General features: G+C 42.4%; 1 protein-coding gene across 1 annotated transcript in view; it reads left to right on the top strand.

The window, feature by feature from the left end:
* Positions 1 to 1,560: 1,560 nt before the first annotated feature.
* The window catches only part of LHFPL1 (LHFPL tetraspan subfamily member 1), an 88,306-nt gene continuing 65,482 nt past the window's right edge, over positions 1,561 to 24,384 (top strand). Inside the window, exon 1 of the mRNA XM_038417696.2 lies at positions 1,561 to 1,710. The gene's annotated coding sequence lies outside the window, so the exon portion shown is untranslated. The remainder of the gene's footprint in view (positions 1,711 to 24,384) is intronic.

Raw genomic sequence — 24,384 nt, forward strand, 5'->3', positions numbered from 1 at the left:
GAAGGTTTGGGAGTTAGTTACGTAATAAACAAAAACCTTTGTTAACTTTCTAAAATGAGTTTGAAGGCAGTGGAGTTACTTATATTATTACGGCTTTTGCTCTTTGGGGAATTAATTGAGTAGTGTAAATGGGCCCTACCATGTAACAACATTAGCATTTTGCAAATTAAGCCTTCCACTACCTCTATATTCTGGTAAATTTAAACATCCCTATATTGCAGCTAGGAAGCTGAGGCACAGTGAGTTGAAGTGAATTGGCCAAGGCACATCAATAGCCGATCTGGGATTAGAACTCAAAAGTGAATGATTCTTTTTCTTCTACTCTTCCTGTAGACAAGCCCCTTCTATTGTGTATAGTCAAGCTCATGCTAGTGTCCCCCACACTGGGCTTCCGTGCCAAACCTATCCAAACGGAGCCAGCAGAGGAAATTTGTACGTTGCAACAATATTTCGGCCCATAACTGTTGCTCTACATTTACATTATTATAGCTTTATTGACTTAGTAAGAATACACAGTACAAATATATCTGTGACCCCCTCAAGGATTAAGAAAGAGAAGATGGATGCTGTTTGTTTAAACTTAGCCCTGGTTTGTTCTGGTATCCAACCCATTTTAAGGACGGTCTGTCTGGGCTTTTCAGTGACATGTACTGTCTGTTGATATCAGTGCATGTGGGACAGGATAGGACCAGCCCTGCCCATATCTTGCTAATAGGACTGAGTCTCATTTCAGAACCTGTATCCTGGATGGGGCCATGCCCCGTGACTGTGAGCAGAAAGCTCATTAAGGCATTTATTCAGGCACTAATATATATATGAGAGAGGGAGGCTATGGAGGAATCCCAGGTGGAGAAGATATCCCACCTATTCCAGATCTAAGCCCCACTCTTGGCAATGTGACATGTTTAAAGTTAAAAATATGCCTAAGTGAATGCAGCACTGGGACCTGTCTCTTTACGGTTGTAGTGGGGGGAAGGGTGTATAGCTTCATTGAAACAGTGATGAGACAGAGAGCAGAAAGGAGTCAGGAACCTATTGTAGATATCAGAAGTAAATGGACTCTAATTTAAGATCCCATAAAGGTATATGAGTTTGACTGACAATGGTCCAGTGACAACAGTCTCATGAAATAATCTCCCCTTCATAAAACCTGCTTTTCAGGGCAAAAAGGCATCTGGTTGAAACCTTTGAGCCCATCTCTAACTGGCTTCAAGTCCTGATCTGGATTGAGCTTCTGGAGCTAGAGATCAGTTTTATAATCCCTTGGCTCCACCCCTTACTGGTTTTAGCCAATCTGCTCTTTCCACTTCTCTATGCAGGTTTCATTTCATTCTCTCTCTCTCTCTCTCTCTCTCTCTTTCACTCTTTTATTAATTACTTTTTCTCCCATTAAAACATTTTCCCACCCTAATTCCTCTGCCCAGGAGGGAATAAGGGTCCATCACTAACACAAACAGTCAAACACAAACAAACCAGAATTAGAGCAAATTAACCACCTATTAGCACAAATTCCCCCTTTCAATGGGAAGCTGCACTGTTTCCTTGTTTGCAATACTGCAGCCTTAACGCCTGATGGTGCTGTATTAAGGTAGGAACAGCAGCACTCACCTGCCTCACTATCACATGACCTAAAATAGAGTCCAACAGCTCTGAGCAAGTACTGGCTTCTCCTGTTTCGAGAGAAAGTTCCGCCAAAATCATAGTCTTAAGGTAGGAATGTCCAACTTTCTACTTCTTGAGATAAGAGCAGTTGAAAGATGGAAGAAGCAGCTTTGCAGCGTGCACTCTGCAGTTGAGTTTTCTTTTCGTATCTTCTCCTTGAAACTTTGCATATAACTCAGTAAGGCAGTCTGAGAGAATTTGTGAATTAGCAATTTAACAGATGGGCTGTCTGAGAGGCAGCTTACTCTATCACAGATCTTTAGGGCCTGGTCTTACTTGAGCTGAAGTAAACTGGAGTCTTTCAGTTGTTGAACAGAAGTTGGCCTGGGCCCATATGATGTGATTGAGAATAGCACAGTTCATTCTTTGTTGCGCCAAACATGGGGAAAAGTCCTGAGTGATGTAATTGTGTTGTCTCTGTATATTGTGGGTTCCTCAGAGAGAGAGGGAGAGGTTCTGGGTGCAAGTTCTCTGCATTTAACAGGTACCAGTGCACATTTACAGAAACCTTTGCCCTCATCTGGATTGTCTCCTTGAGTAGAATTTTTGTGCACAGAGATGCAAGAGTGTTTACAACTGCACACATGGAAATTTGGGACTCATTAAAATGTTTGCATACAAACATATTTTTAAAATAATTGAAAGGAAATTGCATTGCTGTCAAATGCAGATTACTCTTTAATATACAGCACAAAATTAAAAGCATCTAGTTTGCTTCAAATGTGGAAATCTGTGAAAACAAGCTTAACCCCCCCTGAAATGTGTACTGGTCCAAAATGAAATCTTAATTTTCCATGTCTTAAGTACCCCATACTAAATATGACAGGGCCTAATTCCTTGGCATAGCCTAATTATTAGGAGTTTAGTCCTGCAAGGTACTGAGGGCTTGATTTTCAGTGGGACTCAGGTGCCTAAACTGCTTAAGCATTTTGAATAAATCCCACTGAGTGCCTAACTTCATCTTTAGGCACCTAGATCCATTTGTGAACCTAGCCCTGAATGCTCTCAGCTCTCCCTGCTGTCTCTGTGAGCGGAGAAGGTTCAGCACCTTCCGGGATCAGGCCCCAGAGCAGGGTTAATGGTGCTGCAGTATACGTCTGTCTTATGGTATGTTGCCATAGCAGTGCAGGGAAGATCATCCAGGCTGTAAACAGCAGACTTAATTCTCACATCCTTCTTGACCTCTCATCCATAACAAGAATTAATTCGTTGCTTGTAAAGAACAGGTCTCCAACTGTGTCCAAGGGGCCTGTTTCCTCTTGTGTTCAGAAGTTTCCCCTTCCTATAAGGCAAACAATATCCTAAATCTTTCCTATTTTTAGTTCAGTATGTAAACCCTCAAGTGCTTGTTTCAGGTGAAATGGGATTGCCAGGTCTGCATTCCTGAGTCCCTGGATGCCTTTAACCCTTCTCCATCCTAACTCCCCATGAGAGCAAAACCAAGTGAGTAATTTTTACTTAGAAATGCATTCTCAACATTTGCAGCCAGATTTCCTGGCTGGCTTTTCATATTTTTAAATGATTTGTGGTCACCTATTTCTTTTAAACTACAGAGTTATAAAAGAAATACATGACAAGTCAATTTACAGTACTGTGGGCAGTCTGTCTCGTCACCCCTTTGTCTGGAGCGATTAACCAAAATATTGGGGTCTAGTAGGTTGCTCCAGTTAGGAGGAAAAATAGTTGACAGTCAGGTATGTCTTTGATGTTGTTTTGTTTATTTACAAAGACTGCCAAAAGTCCTTTGTCTCTAAAAAGTAGCAGGAATCAATACAGGAAACTGCGGTTTTTGCTCCCAACACCAAGAGCACTTTTTTCAGCCTGCACTCCAGACCCAAAACCTCTCCCCAGGTTTCTTCTAGATCAGCCACCATACATTCAGCGCGCGCACGCGCGCGCACACACTCTTTCTCTCTGTGTATGTGTCTTTCCCAGTTTTTTGTCTGTTCTCTCCTTCCCACATACACCCTCTATCCAAAACGATACCCAGTAAAAGCTCCTGGCTGGGTTCACATGCTTTTTTTTTTTCCTTAGGTGGGGGTTTATCATTACAGTTCTTTTAACTGAAGGATGAACTCACACCTATTAATCTTAATGATCAGTCTCAATTCAACCTACAATAAGGTTTCACCCAGCTTGTAATGTTAGCTTAACATAACATTTTTTCTTTAATTTTTTTTTCCTGTGTGAATTTAATTGTGCTCAAAGGGGCCAGTCTGATTCTGCTGGAGTCTGAAGATCTCTGTTTACTCTCACAAGTAATGGAGTGGTAATGCATGCTCACAGGTCCAAGCTACCCATGATCTGGTGGAATCACCTCTAGACATGAAATCAAGAGGTATAGCTTAGGAGAAGCAAGGGGCAAAAGTGGATTTATGGAGTAGGGGCTGGCATGGTTGGTGATATAAGTTAACAATGGCTCTAGGAGCTGCTCCAACCTAAGCTGGTGGGCTGGTTTGCAGCCCCGATAGGACAGGGCATTCTGCATTCTGGCTATACTTCTGGCACATCCCTATGTCAGGGACTGTGAGAGGAATAGGGGTATTATACCACCACCTGTCAGTGTGAGGAGCCCCTCTGTAGCTGGAAAGTTCCTGCTGGTCGTCGTTGGAGTCTTTTATGCCACAAGAGCAGCCAAGAATTGGGTCACAGTGAGACTCTTAACTGAGCTGCAGTTCAGTGGGCATTGTGTGGTGGACACTAGGAAACGGACTGACTTCACCCAAAAGGTGTTAGAACCCCTTAGGCTATATCTACACTACCACTTATGTTGGCAAAACCTATGTTGCTCAGGGGTATGAATATTCCACCCCCCGAGTGACACAAATTACGCTGGCATAGAGCTAGTTTGCATAGAAGCTCTCCCACTGCCATAGCTTCTGCTGCTCACGGGGATGTATTTTTATTCAATGTCGGCATGGAGCATCTTCACCACACACGCTGCAGCAGTAAGTGTAAACATGCCCTTAGTCACTGCCTACCTCCCTTGGATTTAAATCAACATCCTGAAGACGAAAAATTCTGTGTTTTCATTACTCCCATGCTCTCCCCAACTCTTTTCCTCACTTCCCTATTTCCCAGCAATGTCATGGCACAAGACCATGTTAAATAATCTCATGGTGTTGCTCTTGCTTTCATCATAGGGAACTGTTGATGTTTGCCTCTGATGACTGTGTACAAAACTAAAGTGTTACCAAATAAATAAGATAATACATTAGTCAAGCCTCTGGGTGAAATTTATGCCTGGGCAGAGAGTTTGCACAAGGCCTGTGCGTCACTTATATCCTATTTCAGCCTTAATTTTGAGGTCCTAAGTGGGACTTAAAATGATGCATTAACCTTGTTCTTGCTTCTCTGCACAAGGCTAATTTAACTTCCGTCCAGGAAATTCACATTTGAAAACCTGCCCTTTGTGGAAGGTATTACGCAAGCATGCCCTTTAGCTCTGATTCTGTTTTCTTTAGCTTTAGAATCACTATCAGTAGCAATAAGAAGATTTTTAAAAGCCCTTGGAGTGCAGGAATATAACTATGGAATGTGGATAACAGTTTGTTCCTAATCCAAGATCCTACTGTTTGATACCAAAAACACTAGCAATAGTAGCAGAGGATATAAGGTGAAAAGGACTAAGTTAGAAGGTCCTATCACCACTTACTGGTTGGCTGGCTTCAGACATTTAAAGAATGACATTTTGCTGGGTCTGAAAAAAATGAAATATTTTGGAATCAGAATAAACAAAGTATGAAAACAAAAATAATACCAAAGACAACTCGAGACTAAAATACCTCTATAAAAACAAATTATCTGATGAATTACGGAGATAAGAACCCCGTTAGATGATAAACTTATGGTGCAGGGGTAATGTTATAAAGATTGTAGGAGCATCACAGGTTAATTACTAGTTCTCAAATGCTACAAATGGATATTCTTCAAAAGAAACAAAACAAAAATTCCAGACTAAAACAAATCAAATTACAATATGACTAAACAAATGAGGCTTGAAACAACAAATGTACATCAAAAGACTTTGACTATCACACAGATCTATTCTTTATAATTAAAAGCTAGAACATTAATGCCCTGGGGAAATGTACTGTAAAAACAGTACATTATCAGTGACATACACCTTGGTAGGGTGTTTATTTAAATTACATAAAGCTTTACACTCTAATGCTTTTATCATCTCTGTGTGGGAAATGTTATGTGGAGTACGTTGTAAAACCAAATTGCACTATAGGAAAAAGTTCAAGGACACATATAGGGAAAACCCTCAGTAAAGATAACTGGATAGCTAATAATTTTGGACAAGTGGATGTAGAAAGGAATTATAAGGATGTCAGACTTTGAGCTAGCTAAGAAACACTTTGCACCTTCAGTCAAAACGAGGGTTGAGCAGAGATGACTTGTGGCATTATCTATAATTGTTGCATGGATGGGTAATATCTTGAGAAGAAGTTTGCCTACCCAAAACAAACACCTGTTAATGAATTGTTGGGAAAACTGAGACATCTACCCTGCTAGACACCAAAGGACTAGAGTTTTCATTTGTGTGTGTTAATAAAGAAGCCCATATAAAGTATATATGGAGAAAAGACATAAGAACAACTACAGTTCACCTTCCATGGGCACAGAGAGATTGCATGACTTGTCCAAGACCAGACAGGGTGCTTTCCAGTGGACCATGCTGCTCTAGTATCTGGCTAAAAACCATGAGAACCTCTTACTGGTGCAGTTTAAAATATTTCAACTATACTGGTCTCCAGTATAACTACATAGACTATGTGAAGGGAGAGGACCTGCTCAAAGAAGGCAGGAGAACATACACATGCACACATTTTGGAATTACCAAAGAAGCCAAAAATTCTGGGTTAGCATCCTAATGACAGTAAAGCCTCATCTACACTTGAAAGGTTTGCTGGTAGATCATCAAACCCTCCCAGTATAGACACAGCTTATATTGGGATAAAAATCCTTTTGCCAGCATAGCTATCCCTGGGTGAAATAAGCTACACTAACCAAAGCTCTTTTTGCTGATATAACTGCATCTACACTAGAGCTTTGACAACATAGCTACATTGGCAAAAAATCACACCCAACCACCATAATGATGCCAGCAAGACTTTTAAGGGTAAATCAGGCTTAAGTTCACTGAAGAGGCGATTCCCATTTGTTCTATTTATTCTGAAATACTCAATGTTATCAGACATCCAGCATGAAGAAGTCAAGTGGTTTTCATCCAGTTCAGTGGTGGCAGTTATATAGGCACAAAACAACCTTAAAGGGATAGGAGAGATGAGGAAGAAGAGGAGCTCATGATAGATCAGAAGTTGCAGCTTCTGAAAAAAGCCATGTAGGATGCAGAGAATAAACTCGAAGATGTCAGTGAAATGGGAACGAAGGTAGGTTTCCTCTGCTATTTGTTTAATAGGAAGCCTGCACCCACTATTATTTTAACAATCTCCAACCCTCACTCCCACCAGGGCTTTATGTGGGGAGGTGTAAACAGAAAGGTGCACATTGAATGCTTTCGAGCATCTCTGGGAGTGGGGGCAGGAGGTCAAATGGCTTTGAGGGAATTGCTTGAACTACCCCTGATGCCTGTCTTTGCTGTCATGACTGGGGAGCACCCTGGTAGCAGACCAGCAAACTGTTTCCTGTAAATAGCACGACAGAGAATACAGGGCTTGTAACTCTCTCTAGTTGAGAACAGGGTTTACAAACATTTACATTCCCTAGCTCGAGTTGCCGCTCCTCTCATGCCTTATCACAGGTTTTCCTTTTGTTACCACTTAGTTAATCCTCTTGTTTATCTCCTCAGGAATTTTAAAATGTTATCCAAAGGCAGAAATAAAAGCAAATACTTGGCAAGATGAACTGAGGGTCAGATGTCTATTAACAGCCTGAGACTGAAACGGACATTTTAAAGGAGGAAAATGAGCTGGTATATAACAGAGGTATTGTCTTTAAAAGGAAAGCCATCAGTTCAACCCCCATGCAGATCTGAAGCCATCCTGGTTTTGCTCCAAGACCAAGATTTGACTGAGAAGATAATCTCATTTGGTGGGGACAAGGGAAGTGCAAGGGACAAAGACTCGATGGAGAAGGGATCTTGATTAGACCACATATCTTCCATCCACCCTGAACTGTCACTAGCTTTTTCTTGGGCAACTCCAAAAAGAAAAGGGGTTCACTTTAATATAACCTTTCAGCAACAGGAAACCATCTCCATGCACACTGTCCAGAGCCCTACATCTAGAAACTTCCCCTCTGCAAAATGGAGGTTCACAGGTTTGCTGCGCCTTTCACAGGAGGCGGCGTGTGTTATAGGCATGTGTCCCTCAATGAATTACAGATAGGAAAAGGACCACTGTCCTTTAGCGTCAGGCTCACATAATTAATGAGGGGACCCTGTTGGCTGTTTGTGGCGGTCCCACAAAAGACACAAAACCAAAACCCTGTTGCAGTGAACAGCAACCTTCTGTCAGCGTAAGGGGCACGGTTTGGTGTTCTGTCCCCATGGACTGCCACGAAGCATATGCAGCTGAGATATGTATATTATCATGATATCCTTTACCACAAACATATTTGCTGCAGTTGGGGAGAGGGGGCATTGTGAGGAACATAGAATCATAGAATCATAGAATATCAGGGTTGGAAGGGACCCCAGAAGGTCATCTAGTCCAACCCCCTGCTCAAAGCAGGACCAAGTCCCAGTTAAATCATCCCAGCCAGGGCTTTGTCAAGCCTGACCTTAAAAACCTCTAAGGAAGGAGATTCTACCACCTCCCTAGGTAACGCATTCCAGTGTTTCACCACCCTCTTAGTGAAAAAGTTTTTCCTAATATCCAATCTAAACCTCCCCCATTGCAACTTGAGACCATTACTCCTCGTTCTGTCATCTGCTACCATTGAGAACAGTCTAGAGCCATCCTCTTTGAAACCCCCTTTCAGGTAGTTGAAAGCAGCTATCAAATCCCCCCTCATTCTTCTCTTCTGCAGACTAAACAATCCCAGCTCCCTCAGCCTCTCCTCATAAGTCATGTGCTCTAGACCCCTAATCATTTTCGTTGCCCTTCGTTGTACTCTTTCCAATTTATCCACATCCTTCCTGTAGTGTGGGGCCCAAAACTGGACACAGTACTCCAGATGAGGCCTCACCAGTGTCGAATAGAGGGGAACGATCACGTCCCTCGATCTGCTCGCTATGCCCCTACTTATACAACCCAAAATGCCATTGGCCTTCTTGGCAACAAGGGCACACTGCTGACTCATATCCAGCTTCTCGTCCACTGTCACCCCTAGGTCCTTTTCCGCAGAACTGCTGCCGAGCCATTCGGTCCCTAGTCTGTAGCGGTGCATTGGATTCTTCCATCCTAAGTGCAGGACCCTGCATTTATCCTTATTGAACCTCATTAGATTTCTTTTGGCCCAATCCTCCAATTTGTCTAGGTCCTTCTGTATCCTATCCCTCCCCTCCAGCGTATCTACCACTCCTCCCAGTTTAGTATCATCCGCAAATTTGCTGAGAGTGCAATCCACACCATCCTCCAGATCATTTATGAAGATATTGAACAAAACGGGCCCCAGGACCGACCCCTGGGGCACTCCACTTGACACCGGCTGCCAACTAGACATGGAGCCATTGATCACTACCCGTTGAGCCCGACAATCTAGCCAGCTTTCTACCCACCTTATAGTGCATTCATCCAGCCCATACTTCCTTAACTTGCTGACAAGAATGCTGTGGGAGACCGTGTCAAAAGCTTTGCTAAAGTCAAGAAACAATACATCCACTGCTTTCCCTTCATCCACAGAACCAGTAATCTCATCATAAAAGGCGATTAGATTAGTCAGGCATGACCTTCCCTTGGTGAATCCATGCTGACTGTTCCTGATCACTTTCCTCTCCTCTAAGTGCTTCAGGATTGATTCTTTGAGGACCTGCTCCATGATTTTTCCAGTTTAGACGGAAGCAAGCATTCAGGTAAACAGAGGTCTTCCCCAAACCAGTCCATTTCTTTCAACGCTCTTTGGTATAATAGAATACTCTGAAAGAGACGTTCATTTGGTGTTGGATTTATTTATATCCTGACATACAGTTTGCTGCCAGTCACTCTTGATTGATTGTGTTCCAAATTTATTTTCATCCCTACCTCTCAGGAGAGTTGCACGGTTTAATTAGTGTTAGGAAAATATTTCAAGATCTGTGGCTAAAAGGTGCCACGAGAGAAATGCTGAGTATTTTAACGATCTTGACAATGCCTTACAGAGAGAAACTGTAAAGCAAATGGTGATCCCAGTCAGAGTAAAATCCTTTGGGTATACAAAAAGACATTTTCTTTATAGGCTATTAATTTATCTCTCCCTCTGAATATCTTCCCAAATGCTGCTCGTGAGGTCCATTCCTCCAGGGAGTCTGTGTGCAGAAGTCCCCTGGAGATCAGACGTACAGAGGATTCCAGGACGCAGACCAGCTGGGGCCTTATAGACTATGCGCTAGCTAGTACTAATTCAGTTATAAATGCTATCGTGTGGTTTCCCTGAGAGTTACTTTCTTCCGAGAGTAGCAGGTAGGTACATACCTGATCCAATTAGCAGCTGTGTGGGAGTATAGTATCCATGACAAAATCTGGATAGTCTCCTCTATTTGCATTTGCTTTTAATATCCAACTCCCATTGGTGTCCATGAGAACTGAGTTAAGCAAAAGCTGACCGGATTCAGATGGTACTTAGCCCAGACTCAGCAGTGTGTTAGAAGTTGCGTCTCTGACAGTTTATTCTGACAGGTGACTAGCAGAAGTATCTTGGGGAGAGGCACTGCTTGCCCTGACAGGGGCTTCTGTGAGATTGGATGGAGGTGCTGCATACCCTGGGGCCAAAATGCTGAAGAAACAGCAGGCCAGATTCTGCTCTCAGTGCATTGACTTCAGTGAAGTTACTTGGGATTCACAACAGCGTAGCTGAAAACTGAAGTTAGCCCAACATATATAGCCAGGGACAAGCATCCCTAATCGCTGATATATGGATGTCCCTTTGTATGAAATTTGTGCGGAGATGACCCCGAACCCGTATCACTGGCAGCTACAAGCGGCTGTCCTTGGTGGTGGGGTTGCAACTAATAGATTCACAGGCAGCTTGTGACAGGTGACCTTGCTGGGGCTACAGTCCTGACATAGTGGCACGCAGAGCTGTAAATGGCTCATTGATTGTGTGTGAAATGATAAATTCTTTCACAGTAAACTCACTAAACCTACCTCTTGGCAGCCGTCTTCTTTTGGATTGCCTGGGAATATATCAAAGGAATCTATTGGAAATGCATGAACTGCCTTTTTTTTTTTTTTTTTAAGAGGGGAAAAATGAAACCATATGTTTTGGGAGGTCAAGGATGGATTCCAGGAAAGTTCTGTTCTCAGTTAACTTTAAACATTTCACTGGCACTTTTTCAGTGTGTGTGTGTGTGTGTGTGTGTGTGTGTGTTTAATAGGTCACCATATTTATCCAACTGCATTTCAAGTAAACAAACTTCAAACAATGTGCTTGATCAATTTACAGAGCTTAATTGGAGTCCCCACTTTTTTTTTCTTTTTTTTTTTTGGATGGGGGCTGAGGGAAATATTTATCTATATCCTGGGAGCCAGGGAGATTTTTTTTTTTTTTACATTGGGTTTTCCTGTCCTCATAGCTTCACAGAGAGCTTAAGTTACCCTTGTAAAACTCTCAAGCCTCTAACTGCAGAGAGACTCAAACCCCACAAGGATTTAAGATTCCCCTGGCAAACATGCCTCATATTTAGGAATCAGCTTTGACTCCAGTGGTTTGTGCATTTGCCACCAACCTCTAAACTTCCTCCAGCTGCATAGAAGACCCATATGTGGGAGCAGAGAGGCTGTAGAATCTCTCTTGGGAAGATCAGGTTCCTGGTTCATTTTGTACATGTGCATTTCAGATCCTTCTCTGATTTTTATGAAGAAAAAGATTTTAAGTGTGATTCTAGTTTGAAAGGGGGCTGTATAAAAACAGCACCTTCTTACTCCACAGTCCTGCTCCCTTTGCCCAGAGTTGCATCTCTTTACTGCAGTGACAAAATTAAGTTCAACATGTCTCTTTATTCTTGTCTGTCCTGCTCAGCAAATACAGCCATTGGAAACAAAGTCAGCTTCAGTTCTGGATTGTGCATCGTCAACACTTTGGTAACTAGGTTCCAATCACCTGGGTCAGAGGGTGCTTTTGTTTACAACTGTGCAATTTCTTTGAGGACAATCATTGTAATAGGTGAAGGCAGGAGAGTTGCCTGGGTTAGCTGAGGGCAGAATCCGAAGGCAATGGGGTTGCACAGATGTAACTGTAGGTAGAAACCGACCTGCAGAATCTTTGTTACTGGTGTTACTGAGCGGAATAGAACCTCATTTGATCTTCAGAGGAAATGTAATATGAAATCATTGTGGCTCCATTATGCCATTTTTAGAGTCAATTTTCAGGGCAGATCTGCGTTTTAACCTTTTGTTGTTGTTTTTTATTTCATGCCAGAGCTGCTTCTCCTGGTTTCACATAACTCCTTTGTCTCTTTTGGCATTGTCTCTGATCTTTGTCCATCTTTACATCTATAAGTGTGCACTAAACCCCCTACAAAGAGCAACTTGGCCATCTTTAGCTTCCTGGCCTATGGGAAGGACTGAATATAGAATCATAGGACTGGAAGGGACCTCAAGAGGTCATCTAGTCCAGTCTCCTGCACTCATGGCAGGACTAAGTATTATCTAGACCATCCCTTACAGGTGTTTGTCTAACCTCCTCTTAAAAATCCCAGTGATGGAGACTCCACAACCTCTCTAGGCAAGTCATTCCAATGCTTAACTACTGTGACAAATTTCCTGCTCTACCTTGGTGGGTCTTGCACTTATTGGCGGATTTGCTTGCCTTGGAGCTTCACGGCAGCCCTCAGGTTGGCCATTTTTCTGAACCCACAGTCCAGGTTGACTCCTCCTGTGTCTGACCAGGAGTTGGGAGGTTTGGGGGGAACCCGGGCCCGCCCTCTACTCCGGGTTCTAGCCCAGGGCCCTGTGGAATGCCGCTGTCTAGAGTGCCTCCTGGAACAGCTGTGTGACAGCTACAACTCCCTGGGCTACTTCCCCAGGGCCTCCTCCCAACACCTTCTTTATCCTCACCATAGGAACTTCCTCCTGGAAGTTAATGTCTGATAATGCTTATACACCTCAGTCCTCCAACAGTCCGTGTTCCCACTCTCAGCTCCTAGCACCTCTTGCTCCCCACTCCTCACACGCACACCACAAACTGAAGTGAGCTCCTTTTTAAAACCCAGGTGCCCTGATTAGCCTGCTTTAATTGATTCTAGCAGCTTCTTGATTGGCTGCAGGTGTTCTAATCAGCCTGTCTTAATTGTCTCCAGAAGGTTCCTGATAGTTCTGGAACCTTCCCTGTTACCTTACCAAGGGAAAAGGGACCTACTTAGCCTGGGGCTAATATATCTGCCTTCTATTACTCTCCTATAGCCATCAGGCCTGACCCTGTCACACTATCCTGACCATTAGGAAGTATTTCCTAATGTCCAACATAAACATATACCTTGCTGCAATTTAAGCCCATTGCTTCTTGTCCTATCCTCCAAAATTAAGGAAAACAATTTTCTCCCTCCTCCTCGTAATAACCTTTTTATGTGCTTAGAAATTATGTCCCCTTTCAGTATTTTATTCTCCAGACTAAACAAACCAAATTATTTCAGTCTTCTCTCACAGGTCATTTTCTAGAGTTTTAATCATTTTTATTGCTCTTCTCTGGACTTTCTTCAATTTGTCCATATCTTTCCTAAAATGTGGTACCCAGAACTGCTCACAATACTCCAGCTGAAGCCTTATCAGCGTGGAGTAGAGCAGAAGAATTACTTCTCTTGTCTCACTTACAACACTACTGCTAATACATTCCAGAATGATTTGCTTTCTTTGAAACAGTGTTACACTGTTGACTTATATTTAGTTTATGCTCCACTTTGACCTCCTGATCTCTTTCTGCAGTACTCCATCCTAGGCAGTCATTTCCCATTTTGTATGTGTGCAACTGATTGATTGTTCCTTCCTAAGTGAAATACTTTGCATTTGTCCTTATTGAATTTAATCCTATTTACTTCAGATCATTTCTGCAATTTGTCCAGATCATTTTGAATTTTGATCCTATCCTCCAAAGCACTTGCAACCCCTCCCATCTTAGTATCGTCTGCACATTTTATAAGTGTACTCTCTCTATGCCATTATCTAAATCATTGATGAAGATATTGAACAGGACTGGACCAAGAACTGATCCCTGTGGGACCCCACTTGATATGCCCTTCCATTTTGACTGTGGACCACTTATAACTTACTCTCTGGGAATGGTTTTCCAATCAGTTATGCACTCACCTTATAGTAGCTCCATCTAGGTTGTATTTCCCTAGTGTGTTTATGAGAAGGTCATGAGAGACAGTATCAAAAGCCTTACTGAAGTCATGATATAGCATATCTATCTCTTCCCCCCCATCCATAAGGCTTTTTACCCTGTCAAAGAAAGCTATTAGGTTGGTTTGACGCAATTTATTCTTGATAAATCCATGCTGTTACTTATCATCTTATTATCTTTTAGGTGTTTGCAAATTGATTGCTTAATTATTTGTTCCTTTATTTTTTCGGGTATTGAAGTTAAGTTGACTGGTCTGTAATTCCCAGGGGTTGTCCTTATTTCCCTTTTTATAGATTGGCACTATATTTGGCCTTTCCCTGTCCTCTGGAATCTCTCCCGTCTTCCATGACTTTTCAAAGATAATCTCTAATGGCTCTGATATGGCCTCAGTCAGCTCCTTGAGTATTCTAGGATGTATTTCATCAGGCCCTGGTGACTTGAAGATATTTAACTTTGTTCTTTCCTTATTTTAACTTCTGATCCTACCTCATTTTCACTGGCATTCACTATGACGTCCAATCGCTACTAACCTTTTTGGGGAAAACTGAAACAAAAAAGTCATTTAACACTTCTACCACATCCATATTTTCTGTTATTGTTGCCTCCCCCGCCATCGAGTACTGGGCCTACTCTCTCCTTGATCTTCCTCTTGCTTCTAATGTATTTGTGGAATGTTTCCTTGTTACCCTTTGTGTCTTTAGCTAGTTTAACCTCATTTTGTGCCATGACCTTTCTAATTTTGTCCCTACATACATGTGTTATTTCTTTATATTCATCCTTTGTAATTTGATCAAGTTTTTGTAAGACTCTTGAGTTTCAGATCATTGCAGATCTTCTGGTTAAACCAGGGTGGTCTTTTGCTGCACTTCCTATCTTTCCTATGCAGTCGTATAGCTTGCTCTTGTCTTGTGACCTTAACAATGTCTCTGAAAAACTGCCAACTGTCTTCAGTTGTTTTTCCCCTTAGTCTCGCTTTCCATGGGATCTTACCTACCAACTCCCTGAGTTTGCTAAATTCTGCCTTCTTGAAATCCATTATCTTTATTGTGCTGTTCTCCCTCCTACCATTCCTTAGAATCACGAACTCTATTATTTCATGATCACTTTCACCCAAGCTGCCTTCCACTTTCAAATCCTCAGCCAGTTCCTCCCTATTTGTCAAAATCAAATCTAGAACAGCCTCTCCCCTAGTAGCTTTCTCCACCTTCTGAAATAAAAAATTGTCTTCAATACATTCCAAGAACTTGTTGAATAATCTGTGCCCTACAGTGTTATTTTCCCAGTATGTCTGGGTAGTTGAAGTCCCCCCATCCCCACCAAGTCCTGAGCTTTGGATGATTTTGTTAGTTGTTTAAAAAAGCCTCATCCACCCTTCTTCTTCCTAGGGGTGGTCTGTAGTAGCCCCCTACTATGACTTCACTTGTGTTTTTTACCCCTTTTATCCTTACCCAGAGACTTTCAACACATTTGTCTCCTATTTCCATCCTAACCTTGGTCCAAGAGTATACACTTTTAATATGTAGCAACACCTCCTCCCTTTTTTCCCTGCCTGTCCTTCCTGAGCAAGCTGTACCCTTCTATTTTTTGTCATGTGTTTTTCAGTCATGTGTATTATCCCACCAAGTCTCTATGATGCCAACTATGTCATAGTTGTTTGTTTACTAGCATTTCAAGTTCTTCTTGCTTATTCCCCATACTTCTCGCATTAATATACAGACATCTAAGATACTGATTTGATTTCCTCCCTATGTTCTCTCTTGTCTCTCCCTTATCCCGGTTATAATGGCCAATGCCCCCCCCCCCCCCCGATTCTGACCCTTCTCCCAGGTCTCCATGTTTTGGACTTACCTGTGAGCTTTTGTCACCTGCCCCCATCAAACCTAGTTTAAAGCCCTCCTCACTAGGTTATCCAGTCAGCATCCAAATATGCTCTTCCCCTTCCTTGATAGGTGGACCCCATCTCTGCTTAGCAGTCCTTCTTCCTGGAACAACAATATAATGTCTTCCATTTGAATAGTGCTTTTCATTTGAAGCATCCCCAAGTACTTTGTCAAATACAGAATCCTTGACCCCTGACTAAAATGAAAGATGGCTATAGGGTTGAACACAGCAGTTGTCTAATAGCACCCTGCAGCACCACACAGAGTCTAGGACAGGAAAAAGAAGACATCTCTAACTGAAACTGAAGACGACAATTTTAGGGAGATGGAATGTTATTACCCTGATTGGGATTGGGCCAGGATAGCAGAGCTAACAATGCTTCATTAGTAAAATAGCATGGGATCTTCAATGATCACTAATGGTCAGGACTTTAGTCCTTGTCTACACCAAAAGACGGCATCTCAGCATCATGTTAGAGCATTCATTCAGTTCTGACAGGAAAGAGTATCACTTACTGAATCACTAGCATCATTTCACACGGTACTTAGGTGAATGGTTACCAAGGAAATCCTAAGCACCAAGCTGGCCTGACTCTTCTGGACTTGTGAGAATTGATCAGATCACAGCTGCAGGTGTGGCTGTTAGTTGCAGAATGAAAATTGTTAGGATTAAGAAGTTAAAAATCTTCAGTTTAGCCATACAGGGTCTCCTATCCTCCAGGAGAATAGAAGGATATGGCTCTCTACAGCCTGAGGCTTTACTTTATTTCACTTTCTTTGGTTGAAGGCACAGTGCCAAGCACATGACCTTATCATGCAAAGGACAGTGATGTGTTCCAAGTGTTCTGTAGATAAGTGCTGCCTTGTTTAGCTGAAAGCAAAACAAAATGAAGGAGGATGCATGCAAAGCCTGGTCTTTGAAAAACAAACCCACAAAAAGCATGCACTGGTTACTACTCTAGATAACATTGCATTTCATACAAAGCATATCCTAAAAGCCTATATAGAGATAAATGCTGCATGTTGTAGCATTAAATAACCAATAGTAGCAGAGGGAGAGAAAAACTAAGGGAGAAAAGAGATGTTTACAGCTCAGATTTGAATGAGGAAGGAAGGGAGTTGTAGCTAGCAAGAGATGCAAAGGAGAAGGTTCTCTCAGCAATGAACATAAGAATGGCCATCCTGATCAGACCATTGGTCTATCTAGCCTTGTATCCTGTCTTCTGAAGTGGCCAGTGCCAGATGCTTAAGAAGGAATGAACAGAACAGGGCAATTTTGAATGATGCATCCCCTGTTGTCCAGTCCCAGCTTCTGGAAGTTGGAACTTTAGGGACATCCAGAGCATGGGTTTGGGGCCTTAATCACCTTGACTAACAGCTATGGAAGGATTTATCCTCCCTGAACTTATCTAATTCTTTTTGAACCCAGTTATATTTTTGGCCTTCACAACATCCCCTGGCAATGAATTCCACAGGCTGACTGTGTGTTGCGTAAAGAAGTACTTCCTATTTGTTTTAAACCTGCTGCCTATTAATTCAACTGGGTAACCTCTACTTCTTGTATTATGTGAAGTGGTAAATAACACTTCTTTATTCAATTTCTCCACACCATTCATAATTGTATTGACTAGTGGTTCTCAACCAGGGGTCCCAGGCCCCCTGGGGTCTGCGATCAGGTTTCAGGGGGTCCACCAAGCCGGGCCAGCATTAGACTCGATGGGGTTCAGGGCAGAAACCCACCACCTGGGGCTGGGGCTGGAGCTGAAGCTGAAGCCTAAGGATGTAGGTAGCTTCACCGGGATGCCTGTGGCATGAGGCCTTGGGCAATTGCCCTACCTGCTGCCCCCTAATGCTGACCCTGGCTTTTATATGCAGAAAAACAGTTATTGTGACACAAGTGGGCCATAGAGTTTTTATAGCATGTGGAGGGGGTGGGGGTCCCAGAAAGAAAAAGGTTGAGAACCCTGGTATAGACCTTTATCCCTCCTTAGTCATCTTTTCTAAGATGAACAGACCCAGTCTTCTAAATCTCTTTTCATATGGAAGATGTCCCATACTCCTAATAATTTTTGTTGCCCTTCTCTGTACCTTTTCCAATTCTAATATATCTTTTTGGGATGGGATGATTAGAGCCGCATGTAAGATTCAAAGTGTGGGCATACCATGGATTCATATAGTGGCATGATAATATTTTCTGTCATATTATCTATCCCTTTCCTAATGGTTACTAATATTCTGTTAGCTTTTTTGACTACCGCTGTGCATGGAGCAGGTGTTTTTCAGAGAACTGTCAGCAGTGATTCCAAGATCTCTTTCTTGTGTGGTAACAGCTAATTTCGATCCCATTAGTTTGTATGTATAAATGCTATTATTTTTTCCAATGTGCATAACTTTGCATTTATCAACATTGAAGGTCATCTGCCATTTTGCTGCCCAGTCACCCAGTTTTATGGAATCCCTTTGGAATTCTTCACAGTCAGCTTTGGACTTAACTATCTTGAGTAATTTTGTATCATCTGCAAATTTTGCCACCTCACTGTTCACCCTGTGTTCCAGATCATTTATGAATATGTTGAATAGCACAGGTCCGAGTACAGATCCTTGTGGGTCCCTGCTATTTACTTCTCTCCATTGCGAAAACTGACCCTTTATTCCTACCCTTTGTTTTCCTGTCTTTAAACCAATTACTAATGCATGAGAGGATCTCCCCTCTTATCCCATGACAGCTTAATTTGCTTAAGAGTCTTTTGTGAGAGACTTTGTCAAAAGCTTTCTGAAAGTCCAAATACACTGTATCAACTGGATCATCCTTGTCCACATGCTTGTTGACATCCTTAAAAAATTCTAACAAATTGGTGAGGCATGATTTCCCTTTACAAAAGATATACTCGCTCTTCCCTAACATACCTTGTTTATCTATGTGTCTGATAATTCTTCCTTTACTATAGTTTCAACCGGTTTGCCTGATACTGAAGTTAATCTTACCAGCCTGTAATTGCCAGGATCTGCTCTGCAGACTTTTTTTTAAAAAAGTAGGCATTACCTTAGCTATCCTCCAGTCATTTGGTACAGAAGCTGATTTAAGCAGTAGGTGACATACCAGAGTTAGTAGTTCTGCAATTTCATGAGTTCTTTCGGAACACTTGGGTGAATACCATCATGTCCTGGTGACTTATTATTGTTTAATTTATCAATTTGTTCCTCTAATGACACCTCAATCTGGGACAATTCCTCAGATTTGTTACTTAAAAAGAATGTTTCCATCGTGCAGATCTCCTCCCCATTCTCTGCAGTGAAGACCAATGAAAAGAATTAATTTAGCTTCTCTGCAACAGTGTTGTCTTCCTTGAGTGCTCCTTTAGCACCTGGATTGTTCAGTGGCCCCACTGATTTTTTGGCAGGCTTTCTGCTTCTGATGTACTTAAATTTTTTTTGCTGTTTTTTTTTTTATGTCTTTAACTAGTTACATTTAAATTCATTCTAGGACTGTCTGATTATATTCTTACACTTGACTTGCCAGATTCTGTTTTCCTAGGATTTGATTTCCAATTGTTAAAGGAGGCCTTTTTGCCTCTAACCGCCTCTTTTACTCCACTGTTTAACCATGGTGGCATTTTTTTTGGTCCTCTTACTTTTTGTTTTGTTTTGTTTTAATTTGGGGGCATATATTTTGTTTGAATCTCTGTTATGGTGTTTTTAAAATAGTCTCCATGCAGTCTCAGTTCCGGCCAGATTGTATGAGTGGCAGAGAGGAGGATGGTACTAACTGATGGGAGAGGAGAATCTGTATCCATGAGCAAGATGGGATCAAAGAGACTAGTAATGAACTGGATCCTGCAATGACTACGGAAACAGTGAGGCTGTTGGAGGATAGGATCGAAGAGGCTTGGTTCCTCTTTATATGCCAGGAGGATGGCAGTGAATGGCAACAGCAAATGTAGTGTACTGGTCTGCAATCTTAAGCACCCCGAGCAGATAGTGCTTCCCTGTCATGTTCCCATGTGCTTGCCTATTAAGCTACTGCAGTGATATTAATTCATTGGCCTTCTAGGGTGCCTTTCATCCCGGGATCTTAAGGCATTTTATGCAAAGGCTGAGAATGGTGCAGCCAGGCCTAGCAGGGAGGAGAAAGCATTGCAAACGCTGGAGAGTGCCTGCGATCCAAAGTGCCCCTAGTGTTGTACAGGAGAGAAGTCTCCAGTCTTGGCAAAGTCCCGCTGCAGCTGCTGGTTGGCCACAAGGAGTTCTGGGAGAGGAAGGAGGGGAGCAGATTTGCTCCTTCTGGACTCTCTCAGCTGTGCAAACAATCAAGTGAAAATCACAGGATGTTTACAACTGGAAACTGGGCAAAAGAGAGCATGTAAACACGAGCCCGGGAAAAAAACAGAAGGCGCTGCTTGAGCTGTGGCTGCCATGAGGGACCTACAGATTCCATTAGGTCACCTTTGCCAACTGCAAACCAGGAGGATGGGGATGACAATTATTTATTTGTATTGTGCCAGAGGCCCCAGTCATGAGCAGATCCCCATTATATTAGGCTCCGTAGGCAATGCTCTCAGGCTCCGAGGAAGTTACTCTCTAAGGCCCCAAGCCTGCAGTCAGCTCCACTAGTACAGGCCCCTTGCAGAGCAGTGCAGTGATGGGGCTGGTCAAAAATGTCCCATCAAAACTTTTTTTAATGAAAAATTGAGTTATTGACTAAAGAAGTTGATTTTTTTGGTGAAAATGTTGACTTTTAGTTGGAAAACTGAGTACCCGAAAGGCAAAAACTTTTGGCCAAAACCAGAAGATTTCAATTCGGATGTGCCGCAGCAGTTCCTCCTGGAAGTCTTAGTTCAGGTGCCTCGTGCCCCCATTCTCCTCAATGGGCTGGGCTGGGCTGGGCTCCCCAGTTGCACTCCATTTCTCATGATGCATCACAGTGACATTTCCGAGTCTAAGTTTTCTGTTTTCAATTTTTGTTGTTGTTTGTTGCACAGTTGACGTTTTCTATGAATTTCTTTCCTTTTGATCAAAATCTCATTTTCTTCCCTGTTTCATCCATTGGCTGTACCTTATGTCTTCAGTGGGACTCTGCAGCAGGACAAGGGGTTCTTGCTCGCTGATCAGATTGAAGGATTAAAGTCCAATTTATGCCAGGACTCCAAAAAGTCTCTTTAACAAACAGAGTGAGGGGACGGCAGGAGATGGAGGAGGATGACGGTGACGGAAACATGTTGTTACATAGATTAGCGGTGTCCACGGGTTTACAAATCTTTATTTTTTAAAATGTAAACAAACCATAGATATAATGGGTAAATATTAGTGCTACCTGGGATTGATCTAATGCCGGAATGGGGGCTATTTGCCAGATGGGGGTCTTTGACAAGGAGGAAGCACATCAAGAGTTAAATAGTTCAGCATTTCAAGGAAGATTCACAACAGGCTGACAAACCTATGGGGGGGAAAAAGGAAGCCACTAAGTACAGCCAGTGTTACTGTGCAGGCCAGTAAATAGTTAATCTCCTGGTGCTGGTGCGTTAGTGCTCATGCTTCTGATACTAGCATTCAGCATTGTGGAAAAGTTTTTAATATTTATGTGCACAGTCATTAGCAACATCTGCAGTTAAACTAATTTGGCTCAAATCATTAAGGCTCAGTCTTCAGGATTCAGGGCTGATAATTAGAAAGGCTCGGGAGGAAAATTGTTGCACTGCTGGATGCAAGAGGCAGGAGAGCTGCATCTTGAGCTGGCACTGTTGCAGACCGGGTAGTAGATTTCACATTTAAGTTTTGCAGAAAGGGGTTTTTACAAAACCTAGTATTTAGTTATTACTTCTTATTTTGTTGTGTTATAATAATGCTTAGAGACCCCAGCCCAGACTGGGACCTCACTGAGTTAGATGCTGTACAGCCAGAAATGGTTGCTGCTCCAAAGAGCTTACAATTGAAACAGACAAGAGAGACAAAGGAGGTGAGGAGGGGAGTAATGGTAAATTATTAGGAGTAATTGCTAAGTAAGGGACTAAAGAAAGGTTTAGGATTGAAGCATTTCCCTGTGGCACTGGAAATCCAATCACAAAAGGACAGCCCTACTAGTGCATGAGAACCAGAAAGCTTTGAGAATGGAATTTGACTGGTCAGTTTTCCTAAAATGCGAGTTTCATTATTAATAATAATAATAATTAATAAAAACCTAGCAGAATTGATTCAAAGTACAAACAAAATAAAACAACTTTCAGTTTTCTACAGTTTTATTTATGACCCAAGTAAGGACATTGTAAAAGAGAGAGCATTTTTAAAATTATTTGTATTAATTATTTATATTGCATTAGTGCCTAAAGACCTCGCCAGGTTAAGTCCTCACTGCGCTAGGAGCTGTACAAACATGTGGAAAAATGGCAGTCCTTGCTTTTCATCTTGAAAGCTTCCTTTAAAGCGCTGAGGAGGGTGAGGTTGGGTGCGGTTTATGTCACTATTCTATCCTTAGTTGTTGTTGTTGTTGTTCGGACAGCACCATTATCTATCATTTGAACCCTGGACCCGTTGTGTTTAGCTGCTATTGATAGCAGGTACATGGGGCTTCAGCAGCTGGGCCCATTGATTTTGAAGACTTCCTCTCAGCAAGAAGCCTCGATGTAGTTGGCTGTGGCTGCAGCACCTCAGCTCCACAGGCCTTGTGACACATGAAGGTTAAACCTCTCACTGGTTAGTAGCTCTCTGGGGGAACCCGCAGGAGAGACACACTTTCCTAACAGAAGTCACTGAATGAGCTGCTCGTGCACGCCCTGCTGTAAGCAGATCCGGTTTCTGCTAATCAGCCATGATGGGAAATTCATTTTAGACTTTGAACCCCATATGCCTCTCCAGTTAAGCTTCCGGTGTACTTCCACCATGGACTCAAATAAGGATAATTGAGGAGGATGTCACCAACTGCTATCTTGTAGGGTATTTTGTAATAACCTGTACTAGTCCCTGGATGTTAGAGACCAGGTGGGTGAGGTAGCATGTTTTATTGGACCAACTTCTGTTGGTGAAAGATACCTTTCCTAGACCCAAAGAAGAGCTCTGGGTAAGCTCAAAAGCTTGTCTCTCTCACCAACAGAAGTTGGTCTAATAAAGCATATTACCCACCTTGTCTTTAAAATAGACAAGACATTTCTGCTTATGGCCCTGTTTTTTTTTTCACCATCAATGTTGTCGTCGTAGCCTTGAGCAGTGGAGTTGTTAACTTTTGTTCCCTCTGCTAACTGTTGACCAAAAAAATGTAGGTCCTACATAAATAGTTTTTATTTCATTTAAATATTTATTTTATTTACATTTTTCTTGTCTATTTTCACATTTTCCTTCCTGCTGGCCAGGAGGGGGATTGGTTTTCTTTTCAACAGACATTTCAATCTTGGGGCACATCTGTGCAGTAGGTCACAATTTGGAATTTAACAGCTAAAAGCATCTCTTGCCCCTCGCCCTGTGATGTGGGTTTGCTTCAGCTATCAATACTATAATGCAGCATACTACATGCCAGCTGGTTGCCTCTCTTCAACCCAGAAGTGGCTGTGTTTCTGTGGTGCTGTACATATACAGTTTGTAGTTGTCATGGGATCCACTGGGATGAAGGGGACTCTATAAATGCAAATTATTGATCTGATTTCTTCTCCGTAATCTTGTGCCCAGTTCAGCTCCTTGAGAAGGAACAGACGGACAGAGACTCTGTGGATTGGCAAGTGTGACTGTTATTTTTGTACCCTGAGGACAAAGGCTGCAAAATAACGAACATTCAATTTCTCAGACTCATCTAAACCAGCCCCTTGAAGCGAGCACTTGATGGGTCCTACACAGAGAGAACTCAAACAACCAAAGGGGGTTCCTATGGAAATACCGTAAGTAACGGGTGTGACCTTGACTTGGCCTTTTGGAAAACCACATAAAAACACAGAGAGGATATAACAGGAAGAGGCCCTGGTTCTCCCTCGTCACACCCTGTCATTTCCAAGGGAGAGCAATCGCTCCTTCCTGTTTCCATACCCCTCACCTCACCTTCCTTCTTGGAAGACACTGACACACAATGTGAGCTTCTAAGCAGCCAGCTGATGATACTCATCCCAATGGAGAGGTTCCTTAATGTGAGGCTTGAGTGGTGCCTAAGGCTTTGCATTCAGGTGAATTTCACTGATCACCTGCTTTAGTGGCCCAGCCTAGTAAAATCAGCCTACATGCATACTTTCAGTAGGAGGCTGTTCAGCATTACAGACAGATCTGCTACTTATTTCTTTAACTCTATAAATTGCTGGGAAAGCCTGTTGAAACAATCCTCTCGCTTACACCAACAGTGGACTGACTTAGTGGAATCCTCCTGATTGACATCACGGTGGGCAGGAGGAATCCACCCCATGGGCTTACTGGCCATCACCTGGTG

The sequence above is a fragment of the Dermochelys coriacea genome, chromosome 9, assembly GCF_009764565.3.
Source record: "Dermochelys coriacea isolate rDerCor1 chromosome 9, rDerCor1.pri.v4, whole genome shotgun sequence".
Classification (NCBI taxonomy): Eukaryota; Metazoa; Chordata; order Testudines; family Dermochelyidae; genus Dermochelys; species Dermochelys coriacea.